Genomic DNA, 26,538 nt, shown 5'->3' with positions numbered 1-26,538 from the left:
CCCATGTCTGTAACACCTATTTCCAAAGGGAGAGGGTGTAACACCCCTTTCCAAAAGGAAATCCTTTGTTCTGCCTTCCTGGGCTTGAGCTTCTCAAGCAACAGGTTGGCAGAAACCTGTCTGGGAGGTGGCAGCAGATTTGGCTGCATGGAAACCCTCGGAAGGCTTCAATGGCAATACTGGGGGTCCTCTAAGGAGGCCCCAAGGTACATAGGATCACTTTACTAATGCTTGCAAAAGCATTGGTGTATGAATCCAACATGTTTGGTACCAAACATGCCTATATTCGGATTTACCATTATGTAGCTGGACATAGATATTGACCTATGTCCAGTACACACATAAAATGGTGTCCCTGCACTCACACACTGGTACTTTGCACCTGCCCTCTGGGCTAGAAAGTCTGCCGTAGGGGTGACTTATAAGTGTCCTGGTGCAGTGAAAAGTGGCAGTGAAAGGATGCTTGCATCTTTTCACACAGACTGCAATGGCAGTCCTGCAGAGCCTTTTGCTTTGGCTCCCTATGGGTATCAAAAGATATTCTGCAGCCCATAGGGATTCTCTGGATCCCCAATGACCTGGCTACCTAAGTACCATAGTTGTAACACAACCGGAGAGTTTAGGGAGATGAGAAACATGTATTTGGTGGGAATCAGCCCATACTAGCTCCCCATTTCTAAAACTAGTCAACACAGAAAAGTATGGGGTTCACCAATGATATGGAGCTACAATCACAAGACATTATCCATGGGCTCCTGAACCTCACTGGGTGTAGAAAACGGGTGGTGTGGGTGATGTGTGTGATCTACACTTTTAATAGTGGTGTCTGCTGGTGTATTTGAAAAACAAGGACGGGACACCTCGGTGAGAATGAGGACTCACTGGGTCGCCTATCTAAAAAATGGACAACATGTTTCTGCCCTCTACTATGAGAAATGGAAGGTCTGGGGGCATTCTTCAGGGCCTAGGATCCCTAAACATCATGCAGAGTGCAGATAGATAAACCTCCCCTAATACGGGGGGAGGAAGAAGAAATTAGAACAATTGGGGGGAAGTTTATCTATCTGCACTCTGCATGAAAATTTAACGCCTGGGTCAGGGCAGGCGTTAAAATGGGGCAAACACACCTGTATTTAATCAGAACACACAGAACAAACAGCAGAGCAGCAGAGCAGCAGAGCAGCAGAGCAGCAACAGGGAGACATGGAGGTGATTTTTTTCCAGCGTGCACGTAGACGCAGTGCCCTGCAGCAACAACAGCAGCTACAGCAACAACAGCAGGGACCCCAAAGGCAGCGCAGAAGGCAGGAGAGGATATTCCGCCCAAGAACAACCATGCATGGCCTCAGGGAACACGACATCATACAGAGGTACCGGTTGAACTGGCAGGCCATTCAGCAGCTGCTGCGCAACATTGAACAGCAGTTGGCCCCCACTTTAGTGACACCCCGCACCATCCCAACAGAAACAAAGCTGCTTGCCGTACTTCACCTGCTGGCAAGTACCTCGTTTCAAACAACTGGTGCCCTGGTTGGTGGAATATCACAACCATCATTCTCCGCATTTCTGCCAAAAGTACTGGATGCCATCATTCAACTGACACCCCGTCACATCTGCTTCCCTAACACACTGCAGAAGCAGCAGGAAACAAAACAGGGGTTCTACGCCATCAGTGGCTTCCCCCACGTCCTTGGTGCAATCGACTGCACACACGTACGCCTTGTGCCACCTGCTGCAACAGAACACCTCTACCGCAACAGGAAGCACACACATTCCATCAACATGCAGGCCATAGTCGATCACCAGGGATTGATCAGCAACATCGTGGCTAAATATCCTGGGAGTGTACATGACTCATTCATCTTCCGTCACAGCACCATCAACCAACACTTCCAGGATGGAGGGTATGGCAATGGCTTACTTGTTGGTAAGTACAAAAACCTACTTATATACACACTGCACAGCAACCCTCTAGGACACACAACACATACACCACAACAGCAACATCTAGACAGGAACACACTGAGGTCCTGACATCACTAGTCATGTTTCTTAAGTCACCATTGAACCTGTCACACATCGGAATTTACTGTACAGCCTAATGTTAAGACATCAATGAGTGTGGTTGCCTAAATGACACCTTGCAAATTGTAGGTGTCACAATGACCATTACATTAATACATTGCATAAGTTTCAAGGTATGGGATGTACAGGGTACTTTGATATGAACGTGTTAACAACACTGACAATTTTAAATGTGCATGGAACTATCATCTCACCCTCAGTGAAGACACACGGACACCTGTATCACAAGTCACAATGCTAGTGAGGGCACACTGTACTGCAAAAGCCAAAACATATTGATGACAAACGGTTAGCAGACAAACACTTGCTCAGCCAAGGAAATAACACAATGCTGATGGTATAGCCTACAAGTATAGGATGTCACATCAGTACACACAAGAGTCACAGACAACACAAGACAACTACTGCCATTAAAGGTCTTTTCAATAGTGCCAGCTACATCTACATTGACCCAATTCTGTGTTTTTCTTTCAGCTGATCAGGGGTATGGCATCCAGCCATGGCTAATGACACCATTTGGGAAACCGAGTACTGCTGCAGAGCGGGCATACAATGACGCCCATAAGAGGACACGCAGCATTGTTGAGCGCACCTTTGGGATCCTAAAGTCAAGGTTCCGCTGCCTTGACATCACTGGCGGTAGCCTACTATATTCCCCCGAGATGGTCTGTAGGATCATACTCACATGTGCAATATTGCACAACATTTGTGTAAAAAGGAACATTCCCCTCCTCGAACCAGACCCATACATGCCTGAAGACGACGAAGAGGAGGATGCTGGCCTGCAACAGGACAACCAAACACGGCTGCTGGAGTGCGTAGGCGCCAACAGATTGTAAATAATTTATTTTCATAATTATCACCATCACCACTTAATGCACTATTGTAAATAAACACTGATAACAAACACCACATCGTAGTTTGGGCTATTCATTTCTGCCCACCTTTAGCTTGGAATATCTGAAGAAGAATGTCGTCTCATTGAGCAATAATTATATAACAATCATGACACAAAAATATACACCACAAATGTAATGGCCCCCATACAATGGTCAAATACACACACAATGTAAATGACAGACATCCTGTACAGTTCACCTTTGAAGGGCAATAGCTGAGGACCACACATATGACTCACATACATGTAGGAAACATGGATCATCGCAGCAGATGGCACACAACTAAAACACCATCACTCAACTAGGGGAAAACAGGCCTCATACATCAGGCAGTTCACATGCTAATGCTTCAGGAACAGGAATGTAGGAATACACTCTTGCCAACAGTAATTCCAACTACTTACTATCATTGCAATGACTATCTGTCACTAGAGTTACACATAAGCAGAACATACACAGCACAAGTGCTACACCTATGACAAGCATCCAGCACATCACATCCCATCTACATGTCAGCCCTTTTCTAAAAACATTACACACACTTGCAGCTGCTTACACCCCACCTGTCTGAAGAGGTCCCTGGAATGCCGATTTGTGTACACTGAGATTCCCTCATCTACACACACACACTCACAAGAGTCATCCAGTCCTCCACACCCTTTACTATGCCTACCATTGTCATACTACCATCTCAATGCATGGAACTCAGCTCATATAATACACTGGCTTGGAGTTTATAAGGCCTGGTATCACCTGTAGATTGATTCTTCTGTGAAAGGTACTGTAGGCTATTTATCAGCAAATCCCAACTGACAGGACTAGTGAGACACAGATGGAGGCCACACCAGTGATCCCCTCCATGCACACCACCCAAATGTACATGCCCCCTCCCTGCTGATGCGTCCTACTGCATACATGGTAGAATTTGAGCTATTACATCATTAAGCTTTGACACTAATGTTGCAGTAGAAAACTTTATCAGGGTTCATGTGTCACCTTCAAAACAACACAGGACATACACAGTGTGACATCTCAACTGTCTACTGCTCCCTCTGACCAGTCCTAGTCAGAACACGTGATCATGTAATTACTGAAAGAACTTGTTCCTGATTGACCCAGCATCCTGTCAGCCTGACTGGCACCTGTCCGTGGGTCACTCTACAGATACCTGGGGTCCACCTATGGACCACACGTGCTGTCCAAAACCTCTTGTACCTCAGACACTAATTCGTCATTAGCCTAATCAATGTATACTCAAATACATAGTATTACATCATCTGACTGTTATTTGTATCAGATTTGTGACAGTGCCCTTGAATAGCCAAATCTTGGCCCTTCTGTTGTCTGGCCCTCATTAATGCCTAAACTACAAAGTGTGACAGTGGACCAGGACCATAGTGTATGATGGTGTAAATGGCCTCCATCAAAACCAGCAACCTCAGAAAATGTCTATGAAAAGGTAACACATATGAGGACCCTGACTGTTCAAACGCTGAGTAACATTTTTCAAATGATAAAGATGAGTCGTGTGTTGAATACCAGCCATTTACTTCTGCACAGAGGCTGTGATGTTTCCTGATACATTACCATCCACAGAGGCCAACTGGAGTATAAATGTTGCAGTGACACATGCCGGATCCAGACACCTGAGACATTCTCTCACTCAGCACACCAAGGTTGCCCAGTTGAAAGTCTCATTACACGTTTTCAGTGACAGGGTGGGAGCATCCATGTGTAGGTGACCATGTCCTCAATGGCTTCTCTCAAATTTTGCTACAAACAATGCCCAATTGAAACAAGATTAGCTGCCACTAACTCATGCGGAGACCTGGAAGTTACAGTGACAACATACACCCTGACAGTTGACACTGGATCAATATTTGACCACACACATACACATGTACCATCCAATCAACAAATTATTTGCAAGCAGCCGATCACAGTAGTGTCCCAGTTGTAACCTAGCAGGAAGAATGAAACATGCCACTAAACCAGGTAATGCATAAAGGGCCACATACATCAACAACCTATTTGCCCTCAGGAAATGAGGAATGTTGAGATTTAGCCAAAAATATAAATGCAAAATGGTATGTCATATTTCTCCCAAGAATCAATAGGGCAAACGTCAAATGGGCAAATGGGATTACAGAATGGCAAACAGTGAATCATACCCTATTTGCTTCCATGAGCCTGCTGCTGCAGGTTTAGCATTACTGAATTTGGGAATCCCTTGGATAAAAGTCTGGAAGAGCAAACCCTAGGGTACTGGGGGCCTAAGTCCACCTCTACTGCCCCCAAATAGACATTATATATGCACATGTGAATCACACACATGCATAAGGCGCATGTGTGCCCTACATGTCAAAAGGAAAACACATTGAAGATACATTAACTCGTAATTAGGACATGGTTACCCCCTTAGAAAGTGTTGGCGACAATTGCACTACCTATTTGGCCTTTATATAAGTTTGCTTACCGTGATAAATGTGGACACATTTTAGCTAAGGTATACATCCTGGTATACCATTCATATTTTGAAATTAGCCATCAGCAATTACCCACATATGTGTACAATTATGAGTAATATCCATTCTGACCAATCATTACTATTGCACTGTGAATACCTTCTATACATCCTATAAGGGTCATTTGCCATAGCTAACCCCAAATGTGTATTACTTAGCACCGTTTGGTCATGAAAAAATTATTTTCACAATTTGACAAATGAAAGACATAATTGTCATAATGCGTCATATTTCCACGCATAAAGCTTGTGCGTCATAATTTTTGACGCATAGGAGTGCAGATAAGGCTGAGTCAAAAAAATATCCGAAAAATAGATTTTATACTATCCAGCATTACATGGCCACTATTTTTTACATAATGCGCCATATTTCCACGCTCACAGCTTGTGCGTCATAATTTTTGACGCACAGGAGTGCAGATAATGCAGAGTCAAAATAAATTTTCATATTTAGATATCATAATTGCCAGCGGCTTAATTTTCAACTATAGAACTGTAAAATAAGCCTCAAACAAATATAATGGTCCAATGATGAAAAATTTTTTGACTCTGCATTATGTGCACTCCTATGCGTGAAAAAATATGACGCACAATCTGTATGCGTGAAAAAATGACGCATAGCGGGAAAAAACCGGCGGCCATTTTATGCAGGATGTGATGTAATAGGATATCCTGTTTACAGAATCTGTACAGTGGGTGTACTTTCACTTTCACTTTGCAGTCTCAGATTATTCTAGACTGTGTGGCTGTGTGGAAAGTGTTGTCCTGTGTATTAGTGCTTTTGTGTCCTGTGTAGCTTCTCAATTGTGCTTTTGTCATCATTGTCTTGTTGTTGAATACTGTCAGAGTCTGTGGTGTATTATTTTGTCAAGTCCAGTGTTTCTTTTATTGTCTGTGGGAGTCTGTTGTGGGTAGTGTAATATAGGGGTTAGTTGGGCTCTTCTTCTTAAGTTTTCTTTGTTTTTCACTACTCTACCTTTCCCCATTTCCCCCTTTTCCTTTTTCTCTAACTTTTTCACCTTTGTCAGTGCTGACATGTCTGGTAGGCCACGGCTTGCCAGGATGGGTGTGGAGGAATTGGGGGGATTTATATGGCTTGTTTGCCATTTCCTCCCACTCATGCTGGAGGCTGGGGGTAGGGTGATACAGGGGTATCACACGGAGGCCCGTAAAGTCCGGTGGGGGAAGGTGCGCCATCACTTGGTCCGTGTCTATGGTAGCCTGAGGAATGAACATCAACTAAAGCACCGCTGGGCTGATCTGATATCCAGGGAGCAAGATCTGCTGGACCACCTGGGAATCAGGATTGGTGGCCATGTTGGTGAGTACACATCAATTACATGTGCACAATTTAAATCATCACATGTGGCGACATGTGATGATTGTTACCCAATCTGCCAGATAAGTAGCTGACTGTGTGTAATGCTAGGGAAACCTACTGGGTAATTGATGCACAATGTGAAGGAAGACAAATGCTAGCAGTCAGGTAGCTCATGTTTTCTACACATACCGGTTGCCTGTAGCAGTATGTAATGTAGTGCTGCCTTTGTGTCAGACAAGCAACACGTTAATGACTCAATTAGAACTCTACAGGTCACAATAGCCAGTGAAAAATGGATGTTGAAACATCATACCTACATATGTAGAGGGCATAGCTAAACTGACATTTGTAAACCCAATATGATGCTATAAATGAGTGCTGCCTTCACGTCAATTGAAGTTAGCAATGTTGTCCACACATATGTCACATGTGTGTCTGGTTGGTGTGTATGGAAAATGACCACATAGGCTGTTTGAGAGGTCATGCCGTCCTCAAGTAACCAGCTTTTGGATGTCTCCCTTGGATGCACATGATGAGATGAATGCACCCCTATATTGTTGGGGCATACTAATGGAGGTGCATCTTTGACACCACATGACTGTCCGGGCCACTGCATGTGTATAGTAGGGTGTGTAACTGTAGCAGGACACTCATCCAAAGTAAATGTTGCTCAAGAATAATTCCATGCAGTATGAGCATGTGTGAAAGTGTTTCATTACGCATGTCATATTCTCACATTGTCTTTGTAATTGCAATTGTTTGTCAGTGCATGGATTCTGAGTATATTCTACCTTCCATGCTTTACAGGTGGACCTGCACCGTACACTGTGGGAGAGGTGGCTCATTTTGCGGACCCCGACACCTACAGTGAGTGTTGCATGTGTGCTATTTTTATAGTTTGCTGGTGATGCATGATGGACTACTGTGTGTTCAATGGAATTCAAGGTTTGATGCGCTGCCCATTCATTAGTATTAGTATGTTCCGTTAGTGGGATTTCAAATATCACTTCAGTTTGAGTAGACCTATGCTTATCCATTTCTCAGATTTTGGGTCTGTAGGCCATTCCAGTAGGGCCCGCTATGGGGAATGGGGTGAGTCATGTGGAATACACTGGTTAATGTAAGAGTTGCTCTGGGACTTGTCTCGGACTGAGTCTGCATTTCAGACTGACATTCTCCCAGATAGCTTCTGCAGAAGGCTTGTCTGAAATATGCTGCTTCCCTAGTTAACGATGGACTGAGTACACTGTAGGTTGTATCTTCCGGGGGCATGTACTTCCACAAGTTGAACTAGAAGTGTGTGGGACTAGAGTGCAATGGCCTAGGTGTACATTCTACTCATGATCATGGGTGTTCTTGCTCCTCTGTGTGTGTGGTAAACTATGCCTCACTGGTTGTATGTGATGTTGGCCTAAGTCAGTACATTTTGACATGTGTGGACCTTGGATAGGACAAGGTTTAACTGACTCCAATTTGTTGCTAGGCCTTCACTGGTGTTGTGTGTGTGGAGGCAAAAACTTGTTGAGCTTTCTAGACACTCCTGGGTGTGCATTGAATATGGGATTGTTGGTTGTTCTTCCCACCCCACCCTCAAAGACTGCCATGTGTTTGGGAATAGGGTACCTAGGACTGTAACCACCAGTATGTTACACATACTTGTGACCATTTGCAACTTTGTTTTGAACCTAGTGTACACACTAGGTTATGGCACATGAGTTCTATACTAGCAAAAACAATGTTGGGATTCCTGTCTGTCTGTTTAGATAAAAAACATATATATATAAAAAAAGTATTTTAAAAAATAACAAAAAAAAATATGATTGTTTAGGATAGTATAGTATGTGTGTAGGTTAGTATGTGTTGTTCTGCATGTGTCCTGTGTCATAATGGTGGGTGGGGGGTTGATGTTTAGATCGATTCGTTATATGTGTAGAGTAAGTTTAGATTAGGTTAGTTAGGGACAGTTGTGGGTTAGGAGTAGTTAGGTTAGATTATTGTAGGTATGACTTTTCCCTTAGTAGCCTCTGGTGTGAATACATATGAATAAATATATAGTTAACCCTTTGCATTATGTGTTAACTGCTACTTGATCATGGCCTTGACATCAGTGTAGGTGATTGTTTTTCTATGACATTTGTGTCCTATGCTACACACCGAAGAAAATAGAGGTTTTAAATGGCAGCTACCCCTGTGCTAACTTGGTAAGTATCCACCATTTGATAGAAACAAAATTAGTAGTTTACATGGTTCACCAAGGAATTGTGTTGATGAGTATGTATTCTTCATCACAAAGTGTGCTTCCAGAATTGGTATTGTGGGTAATTTATTAGGTCGGACTGCGTGTGATGTTCAGGGACATCTTTGTAGATGAGGTGTTGTTGCCAGTCTTGTCTTGTTGTCTTCATTGCTGACATAGATCATGTGTGCAAAAATTCAGCATGACTTCCCTTCATGGAAGTATACTCTGAAAGGGTGATTGATGCTGTGTTTAGTTGTGTTTGCTTTGATTTTACTGCATAATTTCATGTTTTAGTATTGCATGGTGCCTACATTTATCAGCCACCATTAGTTGACTTTGATTGCTATAGATGGAGCATTATTCTGTCCAACACAGCATGATTGTGTGTGGTTTGTCCCTTCATCAGTTATTCTCCTCAGGATGGTCAGGCTATGATGCAATCCTGGACACTGCACAGATGTATCAGACTACATGATGTCAGGACAGTTGTATTGACAAGCTGCATGGTTGTCACACAGGCACTTTAGAGTTATCTACTGCACAGTTGATGTGTCAAATAACACAGAGACATATTAGGTGTGCAAGTGCTATTTATTGATAGATTCTGTTGTGCAAAATGTACATTGTCCATGTTTGCTGGGTCCGTTCTGGTGCATTCTTACATGGTGATCCTACAGAAAGGGTGTGGATGATGCTCCTGACATGCTGGGGTGATGTAACAGACAGTGCAGAGGGACAGGATTTGCCGAGTAGTAGGAGAGAGACATTCACTGGCAATGCTGACAAGTCATACAGTGGTTAGCAGAACAGTCGAGTATAGTTGTAGTGAGACTGGCATTTGACAAAACATAGGACCTTGGTCAAAGTAGGCCATGGTGCAGGGACTAGTGCTTCCGGGTACTCTTCCGTGTGAATGTGATCTGTTCCATGTCTTCTTCTTCTGATGTGTGTGTTGCCTGCTTTGTCCTTGTTGTTGTTGGTTGTGAAGGGGCAACACACACCTCAGTGTTAGAAGACGTGGAGTCAGACATCCTGGTCGCTGCTCCCTGTGAAGGTCTTAAGGGCAGTACTGCAGCAAGGAGGGTCTGCTGGTTCTTGAGAATAGCAGCCACATCACAATGGTAGGCAGCTAGGTCGGCCATGAGGGAGTCATGATTGCATTTGTGCATGCAGTGGAAGGTTTGGGGTGCGAGGTGTTGTGGCAACTCCCTTACTGCAGTGGTGAATTCCTTTATAGTTTCTTGTAGTCCATGCAGTATGGATGTTAGGGCTTGCATAGCTGCTGCCTGATCTGCAGATGACATCATGCACGAGCGCACCCCCTCAAGGCTGGCTGCCATAGTTTGCATCCCCACCCGCACCTCCTTGGCCAGCTCCCGCTGTACTCCAACTACAGTTCTTTCAAAGCTGGTGCCAGTGTCGTCAGAGTCCTCAGCTGTGTAGGAGCTGGCAGGTCTTGCAATTGGGGTGGTGGGTGGTTCTTCTGTGATGGCTGCTTGTTCTGTGCTCCTCCTTGTGACTGAAGGTGGGGTCTGGAGGGTTTCAAGGACCTTTTGGATGGTCTCCTGGGGAATGTTTATGGGCTCGTCATCCATGTCATCAGGGAAATCAGGGACAGGCATATCGGCAGAAGATCCATGTTCCTCTGCAATGAAACAGGGTACAATTAGTGTATCTGTGTTGTGACATTTTGCCGTAACATGCCAGCCTTTTGATGACTTCACTTTGTGATCTTGTTTGGTATTGGTATCTGCTGTCCTTCATATGGGCATTGTTATAGGCCTATGGCCCACATGTGTGTCACATGTATGATATAGAGTTATCAGACTTGTCTGCCTAATCGCCTCTAGGTGTTGCTTTGTACCAAATAGGGAATAGCCATCCTTTTGTCCTACTTGACCCTCCGTGTATATCTATTCTTATGGTGAGACCTTTCACTGGCTGTGGGTGTTCTGATTGCCCTGGCAGCACACTTGCCTCTCAGGACCTTCCCCAATCCCTGATTGTTTACATTGACTTAATTGTAAATGACATGTGGCATATCCCATGCATGGCAATGTTATGATGTGATATGGATGTAGACATTGTTCATGTGTCCAGCTGATGTTGGGTAATGTGTGTTACATTGGATTGCCCTGTTTATCGTATCAATGTCCTATATGGTCCTCTGACTGTGCAGGTGTATTTAAGTGACCAGTTGCATGTGTCCCCTCCTCAATGCTGTTGTCTGAGCAGTCTGACATTTGTGATGTTGCCTTGTTAGCCAGGCACGTGAAGGACCCTGACATATGCAGCATGTGTGTGTCCTTAGTGCTGTGTGGCTCCTATTGCTGTTTACTTTGGCTGATGTTTGTGACAACTATGGGCATTGACATATGAGTGTACTGGGGCCTTTGTCTTGTTTCAGGAGATTGTTGCAGATGTCATCCTCACCCCCTAATTTAGGTATGTATGTTCCATGGGGAGGTTACTGCCATTGGCTACTTGTGCTGCACAGAGATCAGAGGTGGTAGTGTCAACTGTTGTGGCAGTTACATTGCAGTTGTTGTTTTGGCTACTGGATTACTGATAGGGACCTAGTTGATGTAGGAGATATTTTGCCAGGATGTAAGTTTGAGGTAGTGGCCTTCCCACCTGTCGAGGCTTTCCCTTAGCTCCATTGTTGTCATGACAGAATGCCCCCATGGGACTGTTGTTGGTGTTGTGTAATGTCGTGCCCCAGCTTCTGTATGTGCAGGGCATGCCCCCATACCGTGCCCCTTTACCCATGCCACTCCATGTATATGCTGACTTACATGCAATGTGTAGTGGTATTTCCCCCCCTGCTTACAGTCCACATTATTGCATTATAATTCCCCATGCGACTTACCCTGCATGTGCGTTGTTTCCTGGTAGTCTGCGCTGTCCTGTCCTTGAATCCCTGTGACGATCTCTTCAGGGATGACGGCTGCGACCATCTCCTCCATGTGGTCCAGAGCCTCCTGGTGTACTGGACTCCCACCTCCAGTCTGCAGTGCTGCCTTCCTGTTCCTGGCCATTTTTTCCTTTGTCCTACGTTTGCAGTCATGCCAGCGTTTCTTACACTCGGTGACTGTTCTGCGTACTTCAGCCACACTGTTGATCTTGTCAACAATTTGTTGCCATATGGCCTCTCTCCTGCTGATTGGCAACTTAGAGGTGATGAACAGTTGGTGCTGGTGTTTCGTCACCTCTTTAACCAGGATTTCCTGCTCCTCTGCACTGAAGCAACACTTTCTTTTTTTTCTATATATGTCCTGGTTCCTGTATGGATCATCCTGGCTGGTTCCTGGTCTGCTGTCATCTTTCTGGGGTCTGTAGTGGCATCTGGGATCCATTTTGGCTCTCCTCTGCTGAAAGGGCAGTGTTCGCGGGTAATTTTGACACTATTGCGTCAAAAAAAACGGCGCTTTCCGGGTTGCGCTGTCGTAAATTGACCCACAGTCATTTACGTCGTGTTAACCTTGTTTTCCTTTACGACTTGACGCCGCGATGTGCGTAAAAAAAAATGACTCCCACCTGGTGGTTGCGCCGCCGTGCGTCAAAGTATAAATTTGACGCCCGCACGGCGCATCGAAATGGCGTTAGCCGGCGGTAAAATTTTTGACGCAAAACAGCGCCGGCGCAGCTTTGCGTTAAAAAGTATAAATATGGCCCTAGGTGTTTTTATATTCCCTTAGCTTAAATGGATCCCATTAGCTCCAGATAAAAGTATATTTACGCACTCCCTCCCGTTCTTTTAACAGTGAGGTTGAGTCCACCCAGGTGGCACTGTCCTACCTGGGTGGGGCTAGGTGGTCAAATGATGAAGCATGACACTACATAGTGTGTGAGACCACCTGGTCCGTATAGGAAATACCCCCTTCCTTCACTCACCCTACACAGCACCCACACCGCCAGTTTTCTACACCCAGCGAGGTCCAGGAGCCTACGGAGAATCTCTTGTGATTGTAGCTCCATATCATTGGTGAACCCCATACTTTTCTGTGTTGACTACCTAGGTACCATATTCTAGGGACTTGTAATGTGGCACCAGTATGCCAATTGTGGGATGAAATGCAGAGTTTTGGGATAGACAGCATAATCACTGGGTTCCTGGGTAGCAGGATCCCAGTGAACACAGTCAAACACACTGACATCAGGCAGAAAAAAGAGGTAACCATGCCAAGAAAGAGGGTTCTTTCCTACAGTGATTGGATACGAGTAAAAAAGCCCACACATGTGGCTAAGGGGTTTTCCAAATTCAGAAGTCCAGAGAGAGTAGAGACTGTTTCCAAAAACTCAGTACACATCAAAGGTCACAAATGGTGGAATAAAAGCAGAATAGAGAAAATTAAGGGAGATTACGGTGGTGGCACTAGGGGGAGATCTCACAATATTATTGAAGAGCCAAGTGGGATTAAAAATCACAGTCAACAAAAATAATAGAGGAACCCTGATTTAAAAGCAAATAATGAAGAATTATTAAGACACAGACGTTAGAAACCTGCTTGCTATTGTATCATCGGTGGCATGCCAGAAGGGACAGTTGTAGAGACCAGTCGGAGTGGTCGGTGACTGTGGCCAAAAAAGATCCAACTTCATTGAACTGATCATCGGTGTTCATTCTCATTTGAATCACCACAAAATTCTAATACACCCTATATCATCCTACTGTTGAACATTGTATTGCAGGCTATTTCACTGTACAACACTCTAGCACAGTCTATGCCACTGTACAACACTTTACTCCACTCTGAGACATTTGACGCAAATCTCTTCACACCACCCTACCCTAATTAACTCCACTCTACTCTATGACACACTATTCCACTCTGCTCTGCTCTGCTCTACTTCACTACTCAAATCTATGCCACTCCACTCAACGCCACTCTATGCCGCTTGACTCTACTCCACTTAGAGCCTGATTTAAGAAAAGTGGTGCTGCATCCAGTGCAGCACCACTCTTCTTGTGCTCATCAGCGCCTACCTAACGCCATCATGTGAGCGCCATATTTAGGATACAAAAAGAAGAGTTGATGGACGGAATGTAGACCAAATCAAACGTTCACCCCCAGTCACAGATGGGTTTAATACATCATTTTTTTTTCTGACTATGCTTTTCCAGTTTGGACCTCACCATATGCACATCAGTCTTCACCCTGTTCCCCATGGTAACTGTCCAGCTCGAATTGCCAGGCTGGGTCCTTTCTGGACCTTAAACTAGCATCATGGGACCGGTTTTGGTGTATCACCCTTCTTCAGCCAGGCTAGCTTGAATCTGGTGGCATAGTGAGCACGGAACCCACATCTGGGCATACCTTTCCCACTTGGATTTGTGCATTTGTTGCCCCAAGTGGGAAGGGTTTTCCCAGACGTGGGTCCAGTGCTCACCAGGCTCCAGGCAGGCTGCATCATCCTTCCACCATGTTCCGCCACCTGATCAGAATTAAAGAAAGGACTTTACTATGAAGCCATAGAAGTCTTGCATGGTTTTCAAATGGAATTTGGAGTTTATACGCTATCACACACATGTTTTTTGTGGTCAAGCAAGTCCTTGCTAAACAATTTGGGGCCAGATATAAGTAGGGGCAAGTTAGCAATTACCAAATAGCCATTCACTATTTGGTAATCACAAACACTCATGTACAAATGTGTGCTTTCACTTTCTGCAATTCCCAGTTGGTCACAAATAGACTTACCTCAATAATATACATGAGGTAGGTCCTGCTTTTGTGACCTGTTGTTATTCACAGGGATGGTGGCCTGCTGGGGTCAGCAGACCATCATGTCTGTGATTGCTTTTCAGTAAAACAATGTTTTAAATGAAGTCTGTGTTCCTGAAAAGGAAAATGGGATGTGTTTCAAAAAGAAAAATGAAAGGTTTTCTTTTAATTTTTTAAGAGCGGGCAGATATATTTAATTTAAAGTATTATTTATAAATCTTATGCATATTGTATTTTATTCATTGTTTAATACACATTTAATCTAATAAATTAATATGTTGTTAATGTTACGTTAACAGTTCCAGGTTTCTAGTATTATAACCAATTTAATTACACTCTTAAAGTTTCATTAAAAAAGATAAATAATGTGCATTTATTCTTCCCAGAAATTGCAATAATTGGTATTCATATGTATTTAATTATTTGTTTAACACACATTTTACACATTTAATTTAATGACTTAATTTTTTGCAATATTTTACTTTAATAATTCTAAGCGTACAATAATCATTTGAACATGTATGTTTTATTTTAACATTTTACATTTTTATTATGCTGTTTTAAAGAATAATAAAATGTAGGATGACTTGGGTCTGTAATAATCAAAATTATAAAATTAAAATAACAATTTAACACAATGTTTGAGTTATCAAAGGAATATGTTTCCATTACCAAACAAAATAATTCCTGGATCGTTCCTCAGATAGCTAGAAAATATATCAATAATTGCTCAACCACCGGCCAATAGTTGCTTTAATAACCTTAACCTATATTCTATGTGTGTGCAATGGCAGGGCTGTTGGTAATAATAGATGATTCACTTCTTAATATTAGTAAACACAAAAGTAGAATCAATTAAATTATAATCAGTCTATTTAGAAGGAATGTCATAATTGGCATGGCAGTGAAGCAGTGCATATAAACTGACCCTAACCCCCTTTGTTTTACATCTTGTAGAAAGTGAGGGAAAGCATATGTGAAGCAATGATCCCTTTGGGTTTAGAGAACATTGTGGTACAACTACGCCATACCACTGCTGTGCAACAGGGGTCTTGTAGTAAAAATTGCTTACTCGTGCCATTGCCTTTTTCCTATATCAAACCTAGTAGTCCTGTTTATGACAAATGTAATCTGTGACACTCCAGTACTGGATAGCGCCAGAAGTTCTACACTACTCGTCTCTGACAATGCCCTGCTGACCTTAAAGCCAATCCTAGTGTTCTGGAAACTCCTTCATAAATCTGAGGAATTCTTTGATTCAAGTGCTTAGCCATCAATACCTCAAAAAATTGATGACTTTTAATTCCCACAATGGATCTAAAAATAATCTTCAGATTGGACACCTAAACAGATCTGGTCGCAGACGAAAGCCAAGATTTCCAATAGAATGGTGGAACTGCTACCAAACCTGTTTAGAAGGTGGTGCAAAGACTAATAATGCCATAGAAGGATGACACAACGCCTTCAATAAAGTAATAGGTAAACCCCACCCAAACCTGTATCATTTCATGGAAATTTTGAAAAAGGAACAAAGTTTCCAAGAAATGAGACTTGCTCAATCACTGTCAGGTAGCCTGAATCCACGCACAAGTAAAAAAAGCAAAGAAATGACCGAAATAATTTTGGCAAAAATACAACAATTTGATACAATAACACCATCAGACTACCTCAACATTCTAGCATATATTCTACATTACTAATAACCACTAACTTACTGAAATATTACTTGCCAGTTCTAAAAAAAACAAACACCATCAATTAAATTGGCATTTTTCAAAATTTTTTTACACTAAATTTACACAACAAAATTTGTTCCTACCTTTGAAGTTTTCATGTCTTTATCCAAACACGTGATGCTGAATAAATCTTCTTCATTAATATAGAAAGAAGCATCTCATACTTACAAAAGAAAAAGAAAAGAACATTAATCATCCAAAAACAATTAAACCATATTCATATTAAATGGATGATAAAAAAAACAACTCTATATACTATAAAAACAATCAAAGAAATAAAATATAATACTTTACCAAACCAGAAATTCGAAAAATATCTAAAAAACGTAAAATTCCAAACATACTTTTTTTTACCAAAAAAAAGTAAAAAAATTAATCACATAATAACCAAAGCCACATCAGTAATTAAAACATTAGCTATCAAGAAAAAGACATGAAAACGATATAAAGGATACTACTAACACAAAAGAAAAAATTAATCACAAAACCTATTACAATTAACTCTTTTTTTTTTCATAAACCGAACAACTGACTCCATCAAAAATCCCAAAACTAAATTTATCAAAAAAATATACAATTCTTTCCAACTACTACAAAAGCAGTATAATCATTTGTAAGATATAACACTGCTAAACAAAGTTGTTTACTTTTACGAAACCACTATTGTATACAAAAATATACGAAAACAAATAATTAAACATAAGAAACATACCAAACACCGAAAATCTACTACCTACCTTATAACTACCTCCGACAACTATTTCTGTAATAAAAATACCTTACTACTTACTGTAAAAAAAATTATAATCCCACTTACCTGAACAAGGTTCCGCTTCCGTCCTATCTTGACCGCGACGCTCCTCCGACTGAATACAGAAAACGTCAAACAACGTAAACATGGAAGAGCACTAAAAATAGAAAACTGACTATTTCACTCATAGACTATAATAGGTAAAATAAGAAAGTACCACAGAAAATAGATAAAGAAATATAAATAAGGCAAATTAATATATATATAAAATTATACATCCAATCAAATAATTAAAAAATATGAATAATATTAATTACATCACATCCTAAAAAAAAAACAAAAAAAAAACATTTTAACAAATTTTAAAAATCACATTTTTTTTTTAATATAACAAATATTTAAAATGAAAAAATTTCACATTATTATATTGCAAAATCTACTATACCAACTACTATACTATTAAAAAATCAAATATACATTTTTAAACATAAGTATTTTTAAACAAAATTATTTTTACACCTTCAATAACAACAACAAAAAATACAAAACCTAAAAATATAACACAAAAAAATAATTCACCCATAATAAAAAATTATAAACTATCAATACATGTCCAGATCATAATCCACCAATAAACCAAATTGCATCCCAAAAAAATAAATAACATAAATAAAAAAAAACTCAAACATATAAAAAAAAATTAATCATAAAAACAATATCCCAACCATAAACCCTACATCCCCTATAGCCCACCCCTAATTCTAAATATACTTTCAATAAAAAAATAAACAATTAACCAAATACAATAAATAATACCAGACTACTAATATACTTCCCACCCATAACTCCTAGATCCCATATATCCCACCCCTAAACCCACAACATAAATGACAATTTTTAATTAAATACAATAACTTAAATTAATACCCAAGTATTAATAGACTTCCCCACCCATAACCCCTACATCCCATATATCCCACACCAAAACCCACAACATAAATTGCAAAATTTAATAAAATACAAGAACTTAAATTACCCAATTACCCAAGTATTAATACACTTCCCCACACTGATTACACAAAAGAAACTAAAAATACCCAACTATATATAATAATACCCAATTACTAATACACTTCCCCACCCATACTGATTTCACAAAATAAACAAAAAATACCCAACTATATACAATAATACCCAATTACTAATACACTTCCCCACCCATAACCCCTACATCCCATATATCCCACCCCTAAACCCACAACATAAATGATAAAATTTAATAAAATACAATTACTTAAATTAATACCCAAGTATTAACACACTTCCCCACCCATAACAACCAAAACCCATACATTCCAAAAATTAATCCACAATATACCCTTAATAAAAGATAAAAAAATACTAAAAGTCCTAATAAAATACTCAAATATAAAGATACTACCCCACACCAATTTCACAAAACAAAATAAAAATACCCAACTATGTAAATTGACACCCAATTACTAATACACTTCGCCACCCATAAGCCCTACATCCCATATATCCCGCACCTAAAACCACAACATAAACTACAATATTAAAAAAATACAAGTACTTAAATTAATACCTGATTATTAATACACTTCCCCACCCATAACCCCTACATCCCATATATCCCGCACCTAAAACCACAACATAAATTACAACATATATAAAACCCAAGTACTTAAATTAATACCTGAGTATTAATACACTTCCCCACCCATAACCCCTACATCCCATATATCCCGCCCCTAAACCCACAGCATAAATTACAAGATATAAAAAAACACAAGTACTTAAATTAATACCTGAGTATTAATACACTTACCCACCCATAACCCCTACATCCCACATATCCCACCCCTAAACCCACAACATAAATTACAACATATAAAAAAGCACAAGTACTTAAATTAATACATAAATTCTCCCATTGGATAGCAGTTGCCTTATTACATTTTATAAGTATAATTTTCAATTGGGAGAAGATTTACATTTTATAAGTGAAATTTCCAAATTGGAGTAGATCACCAGTTCATGTTTGATGTCACTGGAAACACAATTTAAAATCCTACCTTTTGGTGAAGTTGAATTTCGAAATGCAATTATGAAAACAGCACCTTTTGAAAGTTGGCAATTGCCTTGCCATAGCCATTTGGTGCCCCCAGTCTGACTCTGGGTTGCATGAGTGGGTGTAGCTGGCAATTGGGCTTTGTGAATTCCTCCTAGACAGCCTCACAAAATGGGGAACTAGGCAGTGACTGAATGATGAGCCATCACTGACAGGATAGGATGGAGGGGCTGGGCACAGCCCCACTTACACTTGAATAGGCTGTGTCCTGCCTCCACATAAAGGGCTGCAAGCCCCCTGTATTAAGTCTGGAGCCATGGTAGTGGAGGCAGGCAAAGCACCTGGCCCCTTCAAAGGCATGCCTCTAGATGTGTCTCCCTACTTTAAAGGCACAACTGTACAAATACTGGACCTCAGACACTAACTCTTCAGTACACATCTAAACCTGTGGAGGAAAGGCAGCTGCCACTCTGCTGGGCTGCTGCTCTGGAGAAGCTGCTGTCCTGTTTTGCTGATCTGTTTCCTGATGCCTCATTGCCTGGGGAAGAAGAACTGGACCTAAAACGTCATCTTGAGCCCAGGACCACAAAGTGACTCCAAGGGCTAGTCTGCTTGCCTCCTAATGTAAGCCTCAGGGATGTAACAGGCTATCTAGCCAGCTCCTGGACCCAGCTGCAGCATGTTCTTCACCACAGAGAACAGGTCAGTTCACCCCAAAGCCCCTCCAATCATGCTGAAATCCAGAGTGAGCCACCTCCAGCCCATCAGTTTGACGAGCGGCATCAACAGCCCACAGGGGACTGCCAATGCGCTACTCCAGGATGCCCAGCAATGTCGTCCAGCTAGCTCTTTGTTCTTTGCCAACAACCGTATGCGGGGCTCTCCTTGCTCCCCACAGCCCTCTCCTACATGAACGGGACTCTTGGCACAAAACATAAGAAGATAATCCGTCAGCAAGACTCATTTTACTCATTCCGACCCATGCTCCATCACAGTTGGCCTGAACTTTTGAAGTTGACCCAGTCCAGCACAACCAGATAGCTGTGGTTTGCACTTTATAGTGACCCTGAGCAGCCTCAACTTGCTGGTCAAAGAACCCCAGAGATAAGTGCCCTCACAAACTGTAGTTAAAAAGAAAAATAGGATATCTTAAGGAAAAAAAAAAAAATAGATGGTATGGCACCCTGTTTTAAAAACTACTGTTCTGACAACTGCCAGAAATGATGGCAAACCTAATCTCACAAAGACATTTCAAACCTGACACATAAGAATTAAAATATTTGGAAGTCCATGGATACAAGTTGTAGATCTCCTGGAAACCAAGCCTGGAAGCAGAGTGCAATGATGTTGTTTCTCGGAAAGGTCTTTGAAAAGCTCTGACTCGGACCTCTTACAACTACCTTTCCTTCCTAAGTGGTAGTGACACAAGAAAATTGTATAGGATTCTTTGCTTCAACAATTGGACCCTATTTCCCTATTCTGCACTTCGCACAGATTTTAGTCATAAAACTCTCGAAAGTAAAGAAATAAGACAGTGCTCTTTCAGTGAATAAAGGAATACAGTTTTACACTTATTTATGTAAGGCCATTTGTCTCAAGTGTATTTGTATAATGGTAATAAAGTCATTGTTGACGTACTGCTGGGCCCTCGACAACATAGAAAAGGAAAAAATGGCTAAAAACTCAAAAAAACGTTTAGGTCTCTAAAAGCAGCGATAGATTGCAGTAGTTGTTCCTGCCACTGAACTGAATGGAACTACTGTGGTGCCAAAGTGTGCTTTGTGAAAGAACAGAATGCCATCACCGATAGTGATATAGTGATGTTAGCCAGTAACTAAAGTGTGCTGATTCTCTGCCCCTTTCTGTATGCTGTAGTGGATGGAAGATAATGTGAACGGCAGCAACAGACAATTAAATGAAGAAAGCTCCTTAAACTCCCTCCAAGGAAGCACATTGTGTATATATTGTAATACAATAAATAGGTCTTGATTACAGCTGGAGGTAAATAAAAGTAGCAGTTTAAAACATAGTTTATGTATCTAAAGATATATATAAAACAAAACATGCAAACACCACCTAATCTACACATTGTTTAGTAAATATGTGCAAATGTATCAGGACACTGTGCTTTTTTTCTTGTATGCAATGTCTAGTGTTTGCATCAGTGACCGTGTTATTAAGTAGTACAGCGATTGTATTGGTAGAAGATGAAGTATCAGCAGCATCCGTTTTTCTTTAGACAATATTCTTAAATATCTCAGAAATCTCATTTGGCTCGGTACGTTCTGTGACAGAGCGAGCTTTGTTGAAACCCATTTAATGCATTTTTTATTAAGAACTTCACAATCTGTTTTAGATTTACACACCGTGCTCTTTATTAAACTCAAGGGCAAAATTCTAAGACGTGCGCATTATACTTACTTGCAAATGACTGTGCGCAATCTTTCCTTTTGCTATGAACTGTGTAAAACAGACCATGACATACACACACTTAAATTATGATCAGATTAATAATCCTATTTTTATATATAACTTGAACAAGTGATTGTCATGACTGGTGCTCAATGTTTGAAAATCTGTATATTTTTTCATTTTTTATTTTACCACACACATACAAGTTGGATTTGGCATGAGGGGGAGTAATGGTTTAATAGATCAAATTTTACTTAACAAGAGATTTCACAAAAAAAAAATGCACTGTTAATTACTGAAAGGCCAAAAAACGGAACCAATGACTCACAGTTTATGAGCTGTAAAGCCACGTCAAGGCACCAACCGCCTTACAGTCCATCCACTACCATGACATGCACAAAACCATTCACGCCGGCTGCTGCGGGCCCAACAGATTACAACACTCTCATCAACAGACAACACCATTTAAGGGCCCATCACTTTCATGTGCCCACATGCCTGACACAGCAATCTCACCAGCTGACAGAGTCGGTGGAGAGTGTGCTGTAGTGATCAACAGCAAGTCACTATTTAGACCGCCAGCCAAGCACCATTTCACGCACACTGCCAGCTTAGTGCCACTCCATGCACACAACCAGCCAAGTGCCACTCCATGCACACCGCTAGCCAAGCACCATTCCATGCACACCACCATCACTTTTTTAGACAAAAAAGAAAACACTAATTATGAGTAATTGCAAAACTACAAACACAAAAGCTCTAACCAAATACATGACAGTAATGCTGAAAGTGAAACTGAACAAAAAAATATAAAACAATTCAGAACAGGCAGTTCACTTTTACAGTATTTCCCAATAATTCTTCTGGGTGTGGTAACTTCTGAAACAGCCGGACACACACAGCCCAGGCTTAGAAGGACAATCGAGGCAGTACATACGAGTCTCCCTCCGGATTTCACTTTGGGCAGACTCGACATTTCATAGCGGGAAACTCTTTTTTAGGTGTGGGAGGAATGTGATCAGGAAAGTGGTGATCTTTAAATTTAGTCACATCCTCCATCACTGCTTCTCTAGGAACTCTTGCCTATTCGACTACAGCAAGGCTCTTTAATACAAGCTCCTGAAACCCAACAAATGTCATCTACGGCTTAGGAGAATAATCCTTGAACACAACAAAAGCAGTAAAAGTTGCTAAATAGAAGATATGTATAGTCAACTTCTTATACCAAACATAAGCCTTATGAACAGCACTGTAAGATTCCAACCTCTGATCTACTCTATCTACACCACCCATGTACTTATTGTCGTCTAAAATGCACATAGGTTTGCGCACTTCAGCAACCTGACCCCAGTTACAGGTGAAGTATGCTCATCATGGATAATAATCAGAATGTAGGCATGACTCATCGTTACTCAAGGCACTGCACTGTCCCCTCTAAAGTTTTTTCATACAAGCTCCCTCGGATAGCCTTTACAGATAGAGCAGATTGTCCCACAAGCAACAGTGTCCACTTTGAACAATTGAAAACCAGTGTAGAAGTTATTTGGTTACAATGGTGACCTTTGTTAAATAGTCATCTATCAAGTTCACACAATTTTCTCCAAATGTGAACGGACAACCGGGGGGGGTCAATATTGGAATCCCTACCAGTGTAGAACCAGAAACTATAGACATATCCTGTACTACTCCCAGACAACATATACATCTTAATTCCATAATGTGCAATTTTTCTAGTATTGTACTATATAAAAACCAAGCAGCCCTTAAACAGGACCAAAGATTTGTCTACAGCTGTTGCTTTCCCTAGAACGTAGATCTCTGAAAACTGATCTAGAAGGTGATCAAGGACAGGTTGAATCTTAAATCAGAGTGATCTTGTGACAACAATAAAGCATTATCAACAAAATGTAACATCCGAAGAAAAAGCAAATACCAATCACGACTCATGGTTACAGGAAACATAGCCATTACCACCAAGGGACTAGTAGACCAATATGAAGACAGTGATGGCTTCTTTCTGCTCTATCAAAAGATGTAAACCCAATAACTTCTTCAACTGTTCCATTGTGGGAATCCACTGGGTAGCTCTAGAGTGTGGCCTACGTCTGGCACTGGTGTCCCTCAAATACTGTTCAGCCTACAAATTAGTCTGCTTAACAATCTGCTCTAAAAATACATCATCCATAACCAACTGAAAGAAATTGATAGGCAAAATGTTTTCTATATTCACTCTACACCCTTGGAGAGCAGTAAAGTCAGGCAACACCAGCTGCTCCATGTTCGGGCTACCCAGAGTTCAGATCTTCCAAGGGAATCCTCTCAGCCCCAAGCGCTGTACTATGGCACAACAGTGTCCTCCTCTAAAGCAGGCACTTCAACCACACTGAGAGTAGCTTCATCATCAGATGATTCCTCTCGGACAGAAAACTCACTGCCAGAATCTTGCACTTCCTCTTTTGCCTCAGATGCAGAGTCAGTCTCCTTATCATGGTCAGAAGAAGATTCAAAAACCAAACCAATAACCTGAAGAGAAGTCATTCTGTGGCTAACCATGATCCTTCCCAATCAAAGTAACTTCACAAATATGTCAACGACACTCACTTGCTGAGACAGCTAGACTCATCAGCACCTACTCTGCAAAGACAGAGTAAGCACCAAAGATATCCCACTAAGAAAGGAAAAACAAAATAAAATTACACATAAGAAAATACAAATATCAATTGTGCACGAATCTAAGAGCAATTTCACACACAATGAAACATAAGCTAAATATCCTGCATTTAGAATTCATTTTCAAAAAAATCATTCATGCATGGCAATAATACTCATTTGGAGTAAATAGTCCCCAAAAAGTTTTTCTCATCAAACATATGCAACTACACAAACCACAGGTCTACCACTGCCAAAACCACAAGAAGTCACAGCAAATGAATCAAAAGCTTTGACCTAGAACAAAAAGGAGAAATAAAACATTATGATCACAAATACAAATACTTCACCAGTCGACAAACACCTCACCACCAAACATTTATACATTTTCACTGGTGTCTAGTGGTTTCTGCCCCCTCTGGGGGCAGATGGGCCTATCATAAAGAGGCTGCTGTGCCCCCAAGAGGGGCAGAAATGGCCAAAATGAATGCCCCCCAAAGGGGAGTGCTCCTTGCCCAAGGCACCGACCCCCGCATGCAAAAAACATGCACACATACAATAATCCCTGGTGCCTAGTGGTTCCCCCCGATGGCTCTTTTAAAAAAACTAAACTCCTCAGGAAAGAAATTTACCTTGTTTCTCTATGTCACGCTGGAAGCAAATGGCCTCCAGCGTGGTCGGGGTGACCTCTAATGACCTCAGTGCATGGGATGTATTATGTGGGGTGGTCATGCGCCCCCCGTACAGCACAAGGACCACCACCTCCCCAGGGCCTAAATTCAATCGAATGCGTGGGCTTCCTGCTGTCCCAGGGACAACTACATCTCTAAGGCTGTCATCCAATTCAATGTGGGGGCCACGTGCCCCCTATACTCCCGGGGACCACCACCTCACCAGGGCTTTTCATTTATATACCGTGGGGGCTGAGCATCCCCTATAGGCCTGGGGACCACCACCTCCATAGGGCTGGAATTCAGTTTAATGTGGGGGGCCACGTGCCCCCCCCAGTGGCCCCAGGAAACACTACCACCCTGGGGATTTCATCCAATTCAATCCAGGGGGCCATATGCCCCTGCAGCCCCTGGGACCACCACCTCCCTAGGGCTTTCAATTTATAGAGTGCAGGGGGCTGCTTGCCCTCCCCCCCAAAAGGCTGAGGACTGCTACCCCCGGGGCTATAGTGAAAAAGGGAAGGGGGTCCATTTCGGACCCTCTAGCCCCAGGGCCCACCACCTCCCTGGGACAAAGGCCATTGGCATGCACTGCTATTTACCCCACAAATTACAGCACTCATGACATCTTTGATAACATCCATAATAATATCAATGTAATATTTGCAGTAAAATTTTTGAGTAAAAAACTGCATGGTGGGGGCATGAGTTATAGTTACCCTAGGGCACGAGTTACAGTTACTTGAGATAATTCTAACTATAATGAGTGAATTTCTATGGTTTGATACTTTTAAAATGTAAGCCTAACTATAACATTCATGCAACCTTTGTTTTTTTAAGTGATTATATATGGCCACTCTTTATTTATAGGTAGGGTTACAGGAGATGGGAATGTCTTGTATTTGTGCCCCCTAATAACTTTGCACATGTTTGAAGAATCTCAACAAAATGTTCCAGACCTATTTTTCCTATTACATTGGTGGATAATAAAAAGTTTAATGACAATTGGTCAAGAAGGCACAAAGATAAAAGGGGGGGTTCCGAAACAGGTTTTGACCCCAATGCATTTCATATAGAGTTTCTGTATTGGATGTAGTGGCAAAACTGGTATGTGGATTTGCTTAAAATGTTCCAAGATTAGACATTATTGTGTGCAGATGATGCTTTTGGTTGTACATGTAAGTAGAGTTAGAACTGTGTAACCTATACAGTATTTTATCTTAGTGATATCTGGTGTCACTGGTATTGAATTTTGGGGTATTTTGCCAAACTTCTGACAAGACATTAGTTAATTGCCTAGTAACTGCCTTTATAACAGTTAAAGGCAGTTATGTTGTTACTATGTGCAATTTGGTTGTGTTCTGCGATACACTTTCAGATCTAGGTTAATATTAGGTCTGTTTTTTCCCATATGTATTACACTATAGTAAATTGGT

Source organism: Pleurodeles waltl, chromosome 5 (genome assembly GCF_031143425.1).
Source record: "Pleurodeles waltl isolate 20211129_DDA chromosome 5, aPleWal1.hap1.20221129, whole genome shotgun sequence".
In the NCBI taxonomy this organism is placed as follows: Eukaryota; Metazoa; Chordata; class Amphibia; order Caudata; family Salamandridae; genus Pleurodeles; species Pleurodeles waltl.
The sequence above is the reverse complement of the archived record's forward strand: the minus strand, read 5'-3'. Positions refer to the sequence as shown.